Genomic DNA, 15,479 nt, shown 5'->3' with positions numbered 1-15,479 from the left:
CTTCACAACACAAAATCCAACTGGAATAGCATTTTCTACATTTAAACACACCTATATGCTTGCATACAAAACGCACACTGTAGTGAAGGTACCCACCGCACATCCCCCATGGACTCCTTTTACATATCCTGAAGGAAAAGCAAAAATGTGGATGTCAAACTTGGTCTCCCACTGCGAAAGTGAAGTTATCCCACTGCCCTTGTAAAAAATAAACTGGCTTTGAAGAATATTTAAGGATACTTTGTAATGCTTTGAAACCTGAATGCAGTAGCGTAGCATGAAAACTGCTTTGGCTAAGTAAATTTCAGAAGAATATAAATAATTTGAAAGTATTGCTGTGGCTAGAAACAACACAGAAGACAGTACATTTACAGAGTCTGGTTAGACAGAGCCCATTCTCTTGAACTGGGGAAGATGCAGCATATACCTGTTCTCCTTTATGTGGCTTGAAATGTAAGAATGCTGAAGACTGGAATTAGAACAGTTCAAATACTCCTGTGACACAACCAATAACTAACCCTTAGTTTCTTAAAAATTAGCTTCCAGAATAAACCAAACCTCAGTGGATAATGTACAGCTGTATTTTTCATTACTTCCAATGGCAGACAACCCCACCCCAAACATGTAGTAGCATTTCCAGTCAATATTATTCACAGCATATTGTTTCCCTTAAAACACTCGTGTTTAAATATCTCTCTTTTTGTTCAGACAACACTGAAAATACGAGCCTTGCAGAGAAAAGCCCTATGCTTCTCATCATTAAAAAGTCTTTCCTAAGACAAGATGGAGGAAAACACATGTAGTGTGGAAGCCCCCTGCAACTTGCTCTCAGCTTTTAGTTTTCCCCAAGTGTAAAATCTGCCAGTGCTGCAGGAGCACAGAAGGCTCCTCTTCCTTCCCTCATGAAAAGTCCTGCTTCCTGCAGCCATGCACAAACTACAAAGACAACCTTCCCTCAGCTCTCCCAGATCCAAGGAGAAATGACTCCAAGAAGAGTGTGCTCCACAGGGGTGGGCCATATTTCAAGACCAGGAGTCCGGATGTCATTTCTTACATTCTCCAAGGCTGTTTTTTTCTTAAAGTGCAAAAAGGTGTGAAGAGAAAAGGTCTTGTTCATTGAAGCTCTAATGATAGCAATACTCGTACTTCCCCTCGTGCTGACCTCATGGTTGTTAAATACAAACTTTATCTCTTTCACAGTTAATACCTGGTCAAAAGACAGAAACAAGAAGCTATGCTAGAGGTGCAAGCTGCTAAACAGGTTAGGTTTCTTGTGTGGAAATATATGGAGATTACTTTTAAGGAGCACCACTCTCAACCATTACAATATCTAGGCATTTTTTTTCCAAACCATCTATCTCTAGCAAGTCTATGAATGACTTGACAATTATTCGTGTGGATTTTAGTTAACATCCTCAAGACCAGTTCTGAATCATTTCCAATCACATAGATCCACTAGGAATTGTTGTTAATGCATAAATTAAGGGATTTATTGCTTAATCATGGACAACATCCCTTCCACTTTAAAAAAAAAAGGTAGAAGATGCAATTGCTTCATAATCTGCTGAATACAGAGATTCCATTTCTACTTGACTTCTAAAAGGTATCCTTCCTCAGGCATGCCTTCCCACAGTATAAGGGCAGGATACCCCCACAGAAAAGCTGAGTGTGAGGCTAGCCTGGTGTTGGTGTTCTACTTCAATCGCTTTCCGGTAGATTCCTTCCAGGTTAATGATGATGCACTGTACTGAGCTGATCTATTAATTTCTGTCACTCCTGGAGCTGGAACTACTTTCTGGGATATCACCATATGTAAATAATTCTGAAGTGGCTTTATTATTAATAAAAGAAAGTTCAGCAGGTCAAAGCAAAAAAAAGCAACCAACCAAAACCAACAAAACAAAATCAACACCACCACCCCCCCCAAACCAAACAAAAAAGCAAACCTTGACAGCTACTGTCAACTACTTTCTAAATGTGGTCATAAAACTGAAGACTATGCAGGCCATATAGATGTGGTTGTAACAGGGGCATGTGCCCAAATTTAAACAGCGGAATTAGAATTCTGTATTTCCAATAAGGTAGAACAAGCTTAAGAAAGTAGTTTAATTTCAAATTTGCATTTCTGTAAACATATTAATTCCCTACAATCATATTTCTTCCTATAGCATCTATAAAATATGTATAAAATATTTTATGGACATTTTCTATATATGCATGGTTTGCATTTGTACGTACACACATTTCAAAACCTTTTGCACTGTGCAGATTTAACACAGAGCCAGCCAGGACACGTTGTTATACTCACAACAAGAGCAAGACAAACAATTCTTGATATTAAATACACAAACCTGGTCAGACTGAAGCCAACAGCAAAATTCCAAATTATATCATAGAGGTCAGGATTTGATTCAAAATGAAGACTTTGAATTAGGAAACAGGGAGAAGTAGACAGTAATGACAGAACGGGCTAACCCTTCCTCTCCCAACAATACACAACCACCACACCAAAAGGATTGTTCACACTTTTCCACAATAAATATTTTAGGGGTGTCACCTTTTTTTCAGGATCTTTTTTCACTACCCACTGCAATCCCTAGCATTCTTTCAAGTTAGTCACTGTACAATTAAGAAGAAAAAAAACCACCACTCATTATTTCACAGCAGAGCACCATCATTACATCTTACATGGACTGACTCCCCAAAGAGAACAGAAATATAACCATGCGCATTATTTCTCTGGTTTAAGTTTGTCTGCAAGTGCCATAATTTATATTGCAGTCACCATATTTAACTACTTCATCTAATATACAACATAAAACAATCCAGTGAATGTACCATAAGGTTTCTAGAATTTGCAAAAATCCAATTCCAGTACATCTCACTGAAAACTGGAAAATGAGCAGTTATTTACTCATCCATGTAACCGGAGCATCTCCAAAACTTTCTTTGGTACCATTTCTAACTTTGAGGCACCAGCTCCTCTGGGATTGCCTCTTCAGAAGTGGATCTTCCTTTTATGGAAAATGCCAGAAACAAGATTATAGTAAGCCAGATTTAGTATTTACAGGATCCCTTTTTGCTTTCTGCCTCTCTTCATTTCTAATCTTGACCTTACTATGCTACAGATTTGTTACAGACACTAAAAGTTCAAATCCTTCAGGGGCTGTATAAATCAGTTCAAAATCTCATCCTCATTCTTTAAATTAACAGTAGAAACTCTACTGACATCCATGGGGCTGGAAAGTCACTTGCAAGTGCACTTTCTGGTTCCTTCGGACCTATCACCTGGTTGTGATAACAATTCATCCCTGGTAACACCAGTAAATTTATGGATCATTACAAAGACAGATAGGAGCTGTGCTGCTGCGGTTTGTTTGATTTTCTAAAACTTAATTCTGGGAACAGGAGCACACAGCAGCTACAAACCTGGAACGGTCCCTGGTCCTGGCCAAGAGGCAGGGAGTACAGTGGCTGGTGAAATAAAATAGCTTGCATCTGTCCCACCTAGATCTACAGCACCGTGGGGTAGATCAGTATGTCACCACTATGGACTGTTTGGTTCAGGGGCCCTATGGACACTCAGTTTTGTGTGTGTTTTTAGTCATGCATACTCAAAACTACAAGAAGACCATATTGCTACCCAGCGGAGTGGCATTTTGTAGATTCAGCTGAAAGGTGTAGTTGTGTGCCTCAGGGTGTGTGACACAGCAGCATCAGAGAGGTGTTCATGAAGGTATGGGGTCTGGTGGGGTACCAGTGAAGGATGCCAGATCTGAGGCACTTTGGACAAGACTGAGCATAAAGAGTGCTGTCTGGAGGCAGCTACCTGCAATAGCAATCTCCGAGAAAATTCTTGTTTCTCTCCAGAAAGGTGCTGTGATACATGCACTCTGTGCAGTCCACTTTTGCTATTGCAAACAAACAGTTTGTTTCCAGTTACAAATCCAACTGTGTTTTGACCAACAACATTACTTTATAGCTTAGTTTCTGGCTTTAGAGACTTCTGCTTCTTAGCAACTACATCACACTTGGATTAATCTGAAGTGGCTCATCCAACATTTCTCTGACTTGGATACTCCAAGGACTTTTGCAGCACATTCTTTCCATAAAGAAGTTGATCAGAAATTATCTCCTTGCCATGAAACAGCTGACCACATTAGAGGGAATGAACTAAAAGAGAAAACTATTTTATTTATTTTCTTTTCCTATGGAAGGCTAATGTAAGACTTTCTCTTATAGTGTCAAAAGAGTATGAACATATTTTCATAGAGTTATGCGGAAATACATGCTCAGGGAATTTTAAATTTAAAAAAAAAAAATCCCCATTAATTTGTGAAACTCTTGCACAGACTGAAGCAAAATACTGCAGAAGCCCAAATGACAAACTGATTAAAAGCTGCTCTACTGTTGACTCTGGCTTGTCTCACAGATACTGTCTCGCAGCTATGGGCCAAAAAGCTGTGGAGTTTTACATAACTAGAGGTGCTAACTTTGCAAAAGCATATCCATGTGCTTGCCCATATAACTTACTCATACCACACAGAAGTTAAACATGAACAAAAGTGTTTGCAGGACTGGGGCCTTAGTGAACCATTGCAATCCCTCAATGGTGCTCTGCACAGGGCATGCTGCTTTGCCTTGGAAGTCAGGACTTTGCAGCCAACTGTAACAAACATAACTTTTGACATGCACAGGAAAAGAACCACAACATGGTTTGTATGGTTTGTGCAGCTCTGATGAGATTTGAGAAGATGTACTAGTATTCATAAAAGGATTCATCAAGTGCCAGCAAGAATCTTTTCTATGTCAAGATAAATAAAGTAATTAGCATTTTAGAGGTTGTGAGAGGTGGTTCTGAGAATAAAAATCCAGATTACAACAAAAAAATAAAATTAGTGCAATCTATGTCCTACTCTACATAAGATGATCACAAACATCTTAAGAGAGAAAAAGAATCTTTATAAAGCTCAACAGTAATGTAGGCTATCTGTGTAATGTTACGACAGGATCATTTTTGAAGAGAATAAATTACAATTCAACACTTTTTAAAGGGCTTCCTACTTATAAAATATAAATATGTTTATTTTAGATTGCTTCTCATGGTTTAAGCAGATTAGTGAAACTAGTTCCTACAGAATGTTGTACAGATTAAAATAAAATTACCACTTACCAATTCTTTCAACTTTTCTTTAATAATTCTCTTTCACTTTGTACTCAGGAAGAAAAATACCTCAAATCCTGACTTTCTGTAAGAGAAATGTAATACATTCTACTGAAAATAATCATACACTGTTAGACCAGTAGAGGCATGAAGAATAAATCTGCAAACCTGCATTTCATATGTAACAAGAAGAAGGGCTACATTGGCACAAATTCCTACTAGTTATTTTGACCCAGGAATGAGTCATTTAACCTAATACTAAGCATGTCCCAAGCAGCTACTAGCTATCATTTGTTGAATTCCAAATATTCCCAAGGGTCTAAAGAAAATGTTTGTAGTGCTGACTCACAGTACTGTCCCCAAGTCTAAAATCAGAGTTTTGGAGAAGCCTTGGAGAAGGAAAGTAACTGTTTAATGCCATACTGTCTAGAAAAAAAAATCCACATATTTTTTTGGCCCAAATCCACACCTTGAATACAGGATAAATATAAATAGGAAATTTAGATAGGAAATTTTGTAATGCATACAAAGAAGAGCCAAGAAAATCAAAGTTAAAACTAACACTTGATCTGTAATTGAAAATAAAGTGCTATGCCATGCCATGCCTTGCCAAGACGGAAATGAAGTGGTCTCGCATCTCCCCAGAGATCTGGGAAAGGAGCATCAGATGCGGCTCCACACTGCGGCTTGGGAAGGAGTATGAGGAAGGCACCACAGGCCAGTTTAGGTGTGAGCGCATGTCTTCATCAGGGGCATGAAGTTACAAATGGTCTTTCAATAAAAGTGAGGAGAAAGATCTACCAGAAAACAAATTATTAAAACATTGTGCATTTTTTGAGATGTAAGCTATTGGATAACATCTTATTCTGCTTTTCCATAAGGCTGATGGAACTCACAACATTTCAAACTAAAGCAAACTTTAAAAAAAGTATTCCACTTCTGACAACAGTCCATGTTTGAGCCAAATGTGTGGTAACATAATACTGAACATATATTTTTTCTTCTAATGGCAACTTAGGTAGGTAATTAGACACATTTCATAGCAATTATCCTAGCCTATGTAAATACAACTGACATTTTAAAATAGTACTTAAATCTCAAAACCTTTAAATAAAACAACCTACCAAGCTTTTTACCCAAATAATGGGGCTCTGAGTTATTTATTATTAAAAGTTATATCATTATTTACAAAGATAGTACTTTTTTAGTTGTTTTGGATGTGTTTCCTTTATAGTTTTTTAAGGTTGCCTTGTTCTAATTATCACTTTCTTCATTGCCTGAATTGACCAACTGAAAATTTATTTTCCAGTCCTATAATATAGGACTGTCATGCTTCAACTTACTCTTTTACCACCAGCCAAATACTCTCCTTTCTCAGTTTTCTTGGATTTTTTATTGTTGCAGGAATATTTGTGAGGGGGGTTGATTTTTTTGGTTTTGTTTTTCTTTAAAAATCTTTCAATTGGAAAGGCTAAAAGTGTACTTTTTTCCTGTCTCAAAAAAGGGAGATCTTTCCAGTTACCATCTTTAATAAACATTCAGCTTTCTTATTAAAACCAATTTTGCCCAGAAAATTTCTATTAACTCCATTTCTACTTCCTTCCTGAGGTGTGTCATTAAGAATCATTTTCCATGCCAGAAAATGCCTGCAAAAATAATATGAAGGTTGCTGTTTTTATTTACTCTTTTTTAGGCTGTTTTTAATCAGTAACAGGACTTTACCTCTCACCCCATGGTTACTAAGTTTCCATGACAGCCTCTTGTGTAAGACATAAGCAAAAGCCTCTTACAAGCTAACATCAGATCAATTCCATCTATTCTGTTCTCTTCAAAACCAGACCAAATAAAAAAATAACCCCCTGACAAACTAGTAGAGAAGTATTTACAAATACAGTCATGGAAAATTTTTTTTTCTGTGCTAATAGGAAGATACGAGCAATGACTTCAGGATAAAAATTAAATCCCAACCCTTCCACTGCTGAAAATTGTATTGCTCTGCACAAAAGCTGATGATTCTCTAAAAGGGACTGAGGCACTGATTTTGAAGTAGAAATCATGAGAGCCCTTTCACATGCCTAAACTCCTGAGATGGCTTCTAAAATTTCCATAAAGTCTACATTTTTTTAATGTCTTTGGCTGTGTGCTCCTGTGCGCTTCCACAGGGGAGCCACAAAGGGAACAGCTCAACACGCCAAAAAGTAGCCTAATTTCACAGTGCAAGAATGGAAATTAAGCAAAGATCTAATGATTCACCTCATTTTTTTCCTCCCTTCCCAGGCTTAGCTGGCTGGTTCGATGGCAGAAGTGGTATCAGCTTCAGGGGTTCCTGCTCCCCTGAGGTTGCCCAGTCCCATCCCTAGGTCACAGCACCTCTCAGCCCATTTGACCAGTGCACCATACACTAATGGGCTCCAGTGGGTCTTTTTGTTTAAAAAAACAGAGCAATTAGTTTTCTGTATCATTTTATTGAAAATTGTTTAAAATAACTCAATTTTATATAAAAAAGTGGACTTTTACCCCTTTTTTATGGGGGTCAAGGAAGAAAGAGCAGAGAGTAGAGGAGAGAGAAAGGATGAATGTATCTAACTTAAGACTAAAAGAAATCATGGACGATACTGGAAATATCTTTGCTTACAAAAGTATCATGGAGCAAGAGAAGGGAAGGAATTCCTATTACACATTTTACTTGTTTCTATATGAATTTTAACGGCACGTGGAAAAGATGCCATCTTAAAGGGATTACAGAAAAAAAATAACTAGGTCATCTAATCAAGGTGCCACAACTTTCTCAGCATGGAATATCTAAAATTAAGTACGTATTAATTATCTGCCAATCATAACCATTTTTAAAAGCCAAGTTTGCTTTCTCTTGCTTACAGAAATCCAAGAACTAGATTCACATATTGTTTATATTCCATATTTCATTTATCTTAAGTCAAAGGCGGTAAGAATTAATTTAAGAGATTCTTACATAAAGGTTTTGACAAATCTCCTTTGCAACCAAATATTGCTCTAAAATAATGGCAAAGTATTTAAAGTAGAATCCGTCACTGGATATGTACTGGACTTTAAATATTAAATCAGAGAAGTATTTTGCTTCCATTCTGCATGAAAACGGAACTGTGGCGTGCCCAACACCACTGGCAGACATCACTCACACCAGACAGAACCAGTGTGCTAAGTGCACTGTTGTGATTTATTTTTGGCTTATATATCAGAACAATGCAAAACAACATAAACAGCAATAGTTATTTCACACAGTATAAATAAGCTTCATCTGCAAGCCTTAATCCCAGAAGCATTAAACAGCATTCTGTGTTCTGAAGTTAGTGGTGTTAAGAGCACCCCCCATTCCTTAGGGGTACTTTCTGCACCCTGCAAAATCAAACGCCACTTCCTTCAAATATGAAATCCCCAAAATAATAAGTCACTGCAAAGTCACTATAGCAACCCTGTTACACAGCATTACCCTTTGACATTAAATGTAGACACTCCAGCCAGACATTCTGAATACGCACTATCCATATCGAGATCATATAAATTCTAACATCCAACTTTATTTATAATTGAGGCAACTAATGCCAGAGAGTTCCCTTTTCATTTTGGGCTTCAAATAGCATCACTGCATATAATGCATCAGGAACAGTGCTTGAAGAACATTATAACATACAACTGGGTAGTTTTCTGAAAAGCTTTTTAATTGTCTCAGTATTTTTTAAGCAAGTCAATAAACAGCTTGACTGCGTGTAACATCTCATGGGTAAAACACGACCAAGACTTCCAAACACAGCAAAACCCAGCGCTGACCTCGATAGTTACACACTGGGATCTTAATCACAGATTTCCAAGTGGCTGAGCAACAGCTATGGGAAGTGACCCTATGTTAGCCTAACCATGTGCTGCAGCTTTCCAGAGAGCTTACAATTGCATGGGCTGAAGTGCTCCATTTTGTCATGCAATAGAGCACTGCAGATAGGAAGGCTCTGTTCAGCATCTTCTGAAGACACATAGAAAACCCTTTGTGAACGTCTCTTAAGAAAGAAGTATTTTTTTCTGTCTTCATCAAATCACAGTTATGCATGACAGTTGCCTAACCATGACAAAGGCTGCTGCTTCGCAGATCTATGCAGATCTGTCTTAATGCATAAAGCTTGAAACATTGGCAAGTCTGCTCGAAGAAACCAGGTATCTCTTGGTATAAATCCAGAACGAGTTTAGCAGTAGCAGGAGAGTCATTTCTGCAGAGTATACAAAAATGTGTAAGACAGCACAAGCATAGGTTCATAAAGTGATGAATATTCTGAAAATAATAAATGACATATGGAATAATACAAGCATCCCAGACAGAACCCAACTTGTGTGTGTGCACATGTGTATCTGTACTCCCAGCCAGACAGCATGATGGTTCTTTACTTCCAACTTAATCTTCAATATAAATTGTCTGGAAGGTATTGGAAAAGCTAGCAGCTTAGCAGTTCAGCAGTTTTTCCAGGAGGCTGTTCTGCTCATAAAAATCAAAAGTCATTTGAGTATTAAATTGCATTTATTGTACCTATGAAGCTACTTCACTGGCTACCAAATGGCACAGAGGAACAAACCACATAAACTTTGTTTGCAGTAAAATACTTGCAGTACCAACCGATGCACTAGTTATAATAAATTACTCACAAATGTGTTTTCAGGATAATTTGGATCCCATAGCAACTGGAAAGTGATTGGGACAGCCCATCACTTCCCCCACATGAAGATCGGGTGAAATCCAGTTTTCCAGTTTCACTCTGTTGTGGCAACAGAAAGCTCCATAAATTTATAACTTTTTATTCTATCTTCAGTGAATACAGAACATCTCAATAAACATTTTATACCACTTCCTCCCCTTAGTAATTTTCTTCCCTTGCCACATCCAGTGATCCTGAATGGCATGACCAACTTCTGACTGAGAAGGTCAGGGTGTGTCACACAGGTAATTATGAATTCTCTCAAACATCATCCTCTGATATGTTTTGAACATTAGCAACACAGAACATCAAGCACACTGAGTTACCAAATTATCTCATATTTGCTCTTCAACTACATGTTCAGGTCTTTCTTCTTTTTTATCATCCACTTATTTCAGTGAAACAAGATACTTCTCCCCATAACTGTTCCTAAATCAACTGCTTTTTCTAAATCTATACAAAAATTAGCCTCGTCTCCAGCCATGCTGTGAATAAGTTGTGGAGAAAATCCTATAAAACACTAGATCCTAATACAGCCAATTCTATTTGCTTAAAAAAACCCACCCCAAATGCACAAGCCAGGCCCACAAACGTCCAGACACTGCAAATAACTAGACTAGTTATCATCAAAGAGCTATCCTTCCACACCTTGTGTGTGTATGCAGGTTTGTGTGTGTGTGAGCGCAAATTACAGTATTTCTTGGATTGCTTCTCAGTGCCTCCTATGCAAAATGTTAGCTTATTTCTGGGTGGCCCAGCCTTCATTGTTATTACGTCTGGATCACAATTTTGGAATAAAACAGTCCTCCTCCCTCACTTTCTCATGAGCTCTGGAGGCAATGGCAACTTGAGTTCCAGCTGCCTGCCTGTGCGGAGGCAGGATCTGGCCACAAACAATTCATTATTTGTCCCAGGAGAAAAAGATGGCCAGGACAGATTCACTATCTCAAGGGCCAAACCCAGAAAACAGGTTGCTAGTTGAAATGCAGTGTTCCCCGGTAAACTCATGGGAAATTACAGGCAGGAAAGATATCTCGTTTTACCAAATGCTTGAAAAAACCTTCTGATATCTGATACCTTCTTGTTTAAGAGAGTAAGTAGAATACACACAGCCCCTTTTTTGTAAAATATTGAGTGGCAAAATGGCATAGAAATGACTTCTAATTCTGAAATGCCATCACTTCCCTTACTAGTACTAGATGGAATATTTCACCAACTTACTGATTTTATTGACTCTGATTAATAGGTTAGTACCATTTGTAAATGATATATGTTTTCATAATGCAAGAAAATTTTGGCACAAAGAGTAATTACACATTCCTCATAGAAACACTATTAAAACATGAAGCTTTAATTCTTCTACACTAGCAACAGATACTCATATAATGAATTGTTACATAAAATTAAGACAAATGGTGTAAAATCCTGCATGCCTAATCTAAAAAAATCTTAGCTAGTTTAAATGATAATCAACTGTCAGCAAGTGTATCTTGGCTAAGATCTTTTTTCACCTACGTGTTGCTTTGCTGGCCTTCAGAAAATACCACTTTGGCATACAGTTGTCAAACTACTGGTCCTTTATTCCTGTCCCTAGAAATGCAGCGAGCAGCGCACATGCATTTCTCATGCAGAATGCCAGTTTCCAGCAGCTGAAGAGGCTAAAGTAGAACGAAATGTTTCTTGTGCTCAAACTCCCATAGCTTCCAGCTACTTTCATTTCCCTTTAATCTTGGCCTTTTTTTCACATTTCACATACATACTAAGTTAAAATTTTCTTTCTTTTCTGCCTTCTTAAATTATCATATGCAAAGAACAGAGTTTCGTCTTAAAATCTTTTATGGACCCACTAGAGTGGCCTGGATGTCTTTTTATCCAAATATCCTTCCCTTTAACTATAGCCTCTCATGAAAACATAGCTCTTCTAGCACTGAAATATTATGCATATCCATCTAAATATTAAGCTTGTTTTTCAGAATTAGTGTGCAAACAGAATCACATGCCAATAGTAACTTTCAAACACATTATCAGTTGGTGCCAGAGTCCATCTTGTAACATGAAAAGTGAATGGGATGCATTGTGAGTAATATGAGACCCAGATAAATGTCACTGTAATTTTGCAATATGTGATTTTCGACAGGTGCTTAGAGATGCCAGGGAACGCATCATTATTCACTGCCCTGTTTAACTGCAATTGTGCTGATTTTGTGAGAAATCCAGAAGAGAAAGGTGGTCTGATGAGATGAGTGTTCTTCAAAAAAGTAGTAGAGAGTTCCATCTGCTTCAGTAGAGGTTAAAACAATCCCATGAGCATCTTAATAAATTTGAAAATTTGCTTGAGTAAAGCAATTTTAAAATGTTAATATTTTCCTCAGTAGATTGGAATATCAAAAGCCATCACATAACACATTATATTTAAATGATCAATTGTAAGTATTCATTTCAAAAATAAAACTCACCTCAGAAGAAATTTTAAAGAGTTTTTTTGTTGTTTTTTATTTTAACCTAGAGCACTGTACTATATGAATGAAAGTAGAGCAATTCATCAGATAGAAAACTACTGAGATATAGTATTTGCTCCACCATGAAAGTGTTCTTTAAAACATTTTAAATTACTTCTGGTTTTATGATAAGAAGATGTCTTATCACACAAAGGTGTCTTGGTTCAAAAAAAATCTAACAGAATTTTAAAGATCAAAAGAAAAACAATTGAGAAACACTTCAATGATAACAGAAGGAAAATCACTGTTGTACTTCAGCATTTCTCCACTGAAGTCTAGAAATGATAGGTCAAAGCGCCTAAATACCTCGAGTTTCACAAAATTTATATAGCCTTCTCAAACAAAGAATCCAGAGTTTAATGTCTGGTGTTGAACTACCTAAATCATTACCTATCTGTATCTTGGTAAAGAGAGGAAAAACAAGAGGAGAAAAATGCAGCAATTACTAGTCCGTGTTTTATCAATTAATAACAACATGATTTTTTTCAGGTTATTGGGTCTGAGGTGATAAACAGCTTTGAAAAAATATCCTTCTCAAATGCTATCAATCTCATATACTTAAAATACAAATAACTACTCTAATTAAAGTAACAAAATAGCACGGAAATTTGGAAATCCACGGCAGGAAGTCTGGGTCTTGTTAAAAGGATATGAAGGGTAAAAAGCTCCTTAGGACTTTCTGGATTAAGAGTCACTCTCTACTTACTAGCAAAGTTTCAGTGGTGCACAAATTAGACATGTTTTCTATGGTGCTAGCCAAATATAGTTTTAAAAATCTATGATTATATGCACAGCAGAATTTCCTGCTAGAACAAAAGGTAAAAATCAACCTTGAAGATATGCTATATGACCCACCTGGAATTAATTGGCATCTTCTGATTTAGGCAGGGATTTCCCTAAAGGCTAACCTCCTCTCTATTTCCAAACTCAGCAGGTACAAAACCTTAAAATAGAAGACAAAACCAATGAAACCTGCCATAGAAGACTGCCTGTTGCGTACAAAAACATTTGCATTTACTTTACCCCCAAATGGTGGTAGAAGTTCTACCTCCTTGTGTGTAACTCTCCTGTAGTGCTAGTAGTCATCCTAACTTACTCTGATTATCCTTAAAGATGAACTGGATGGTGGCAGACTACAGTTCCTTGTTGACATGATGATGAGAGAAATCTTTGAAAACCCTGAAAGAGAAGTGGTCTTCTAGCCATACAACATAAATAAGTATTCCTTCTGAAATTTTCAAGGCAACTTATTCTATGTGTCAAATTTAGCTAGTTAATGTTCTAAGCAGGAAGGCTAAGACTTCACATGGCTACAGCTGAACGTATTTTACTTACTCTGAAATTCCCTACAGTAATAAAGAGGGAAAAAAAAGAAATTTCCAAAGCATTAGAACTGATTCATTAGCTTCAAAACTGACCTTAAAAAGAGGGTTTTTCTGATGGGAGTTACAAAACCCACCACAAACTGCAGACAACTGTGCAACAGCCAGGAATACTTCTAAAAGGATGTTTAGGGCAGGCAACAGCAAATGGATGAATTGTCCAGAGCAGAAAAAATGGGTTTAGTCTTGAAGGACATCAGTGGACTGCAACGTTTCATATGAAACTGGTGATAGTTATTAAGCCAAAACATGAGAAAAGGAGAAAAATGCAGAAGAGCTACTAAGCCCAGAGATCAAACAGATCAAAACCAGGTATTTCTTCAGAATAAAGACCCATTATTTATTTTTTAAGGATAACTTTGCTCTCTGCTGTGATAGCTATGTGAGTGTGTGACATTAGAAATTTTGTCATGACCTAGACATAAATCATCCAAACAGGCAGAAAATCCCTCTGAAAAAGCAGACACAGCTACTCTACTATTTCATGCCTATCACCGTAAAATACACACTGGGATCAGTGAGGTGATGACAATGCCAGGACTGCTTCAAAAGTTAAAGTAATTTTATATTGCCTTTCATTCTACCTGTTCCTAAAGCTCTATAATGCAGACTCTGAAAAAACCAAACCCATAGAAAGCTATTTCATGTGATTAAAGTTGTGTTCTGCTAACAGGTTCTCTTAAAAGAAAACAAACAGAGCGTGGAAGTATCATTCAGCTGGGAAAATTGTTAAAACCATGAGTTTGGCTCTTCCTAAACTTAGCTTAGCTCAATTTATTCATACTACTTTTTTTTCCTCCCCTTTCTTCCACAAAGGACAAAAGAATAAACAAAATAATGTTCACAGTCTTAACTGCCTGGAACTAAAACAAAGCACATTTGGAGAAGCTTGTGTAAAAGAGAGGAGATGGACTCCAAGTGAACACAAGTAGTGTTCAGAAGATTTCTTTGTTCAAAGTTTATCAAACCAAGTATACGGCACACAAAGAAAGCACAAGTAACAAGCACATGCTGGATAAAAGGCTATTTGGAAAGCGCAATCAAAACCAGATGAGAAGCCATGGATATGGAGGAGTTAATTTTTGGCATTGGTATGAATTCTGAAACAGTATAAAAGATCAAAGAGAAGCTACTGACACTTTGGAGTATGACATTTCCCCCTCCCCCCAAATGAATTTAACATCTCCCTATAAATATAACTGGGTATTACATGGACTCTTACTCTTAGGCTTGGCATTAGACATTAGCCACAAATTATTCCTCATGACATCTATGCTTAATACAACTTACCAATGTCCAGAAACAGCCCAAATTATTATGCAACAGAATGCCCACTCTGTTGGGAAATATATTTAGCACTCAGATGAACTGAAAATCTTCCTGTTAAAAAAAAAAAAAGGAAAGAAAAATGTTGGGCTGTAGCTGACAAGCAATTTTCTTTTCATATCTGTCAGCTTTTCAGATTATGAGCAGTGGTTTGTGTTATAGCTAAGAGTAAAATGACTTGGTGACCCCATTTATTTGGATAATTCTTGAGGCTGATGTGGCTCAAATTCATGGAACTAATTTGTCTGGATAACAGCTTTACAAAGGTTCAGAAAAGTCTAGACATTTTCACTGTGGGAAAAAATGATGCACAATCATTTTATACAAACTTTAAAAACAATATCCTACAGTCATCCTTTCATATTGCAAATTATACTTCTAAAGTCAACAA

The 15,479-nt window shown here is 37.1% G+C and overlaps 1 protein-coding gene across 1 annotated transcript in view; it reads right to left on the bottom strand.

The window, feature by feature from the left end:
* SLC7A2 (solute carrier family 7 member 2) overlaps positions 1–15,479 on the bottom strand; it is a 60,318-nt gene that overhangs the window by 28,519 nt on the left and 16,320 nt on the right. The gene's annotated exons all lie outside the window — the stretch shown is intronic.

This window comes from Buteo buteo, chromosome 1 (assembly GCF_964188355.1).
Source record: "Buteo buteo chromosome 1, bButBut1.hap1.1, whole genome shotgun sequence".
Classification (NCBI taxonomy): domain Eukaryota; kingdom Metazoa; phylum Chordata; class Aves; order Accipitriformes; family Accipitridae; genus Buteo; species Buteo buteo.
The sequence above is the reverse complement of the archived record's forward strand: the minus strand, read 5'-3'. Positions and strand labels throughout refer to the sequence as shown.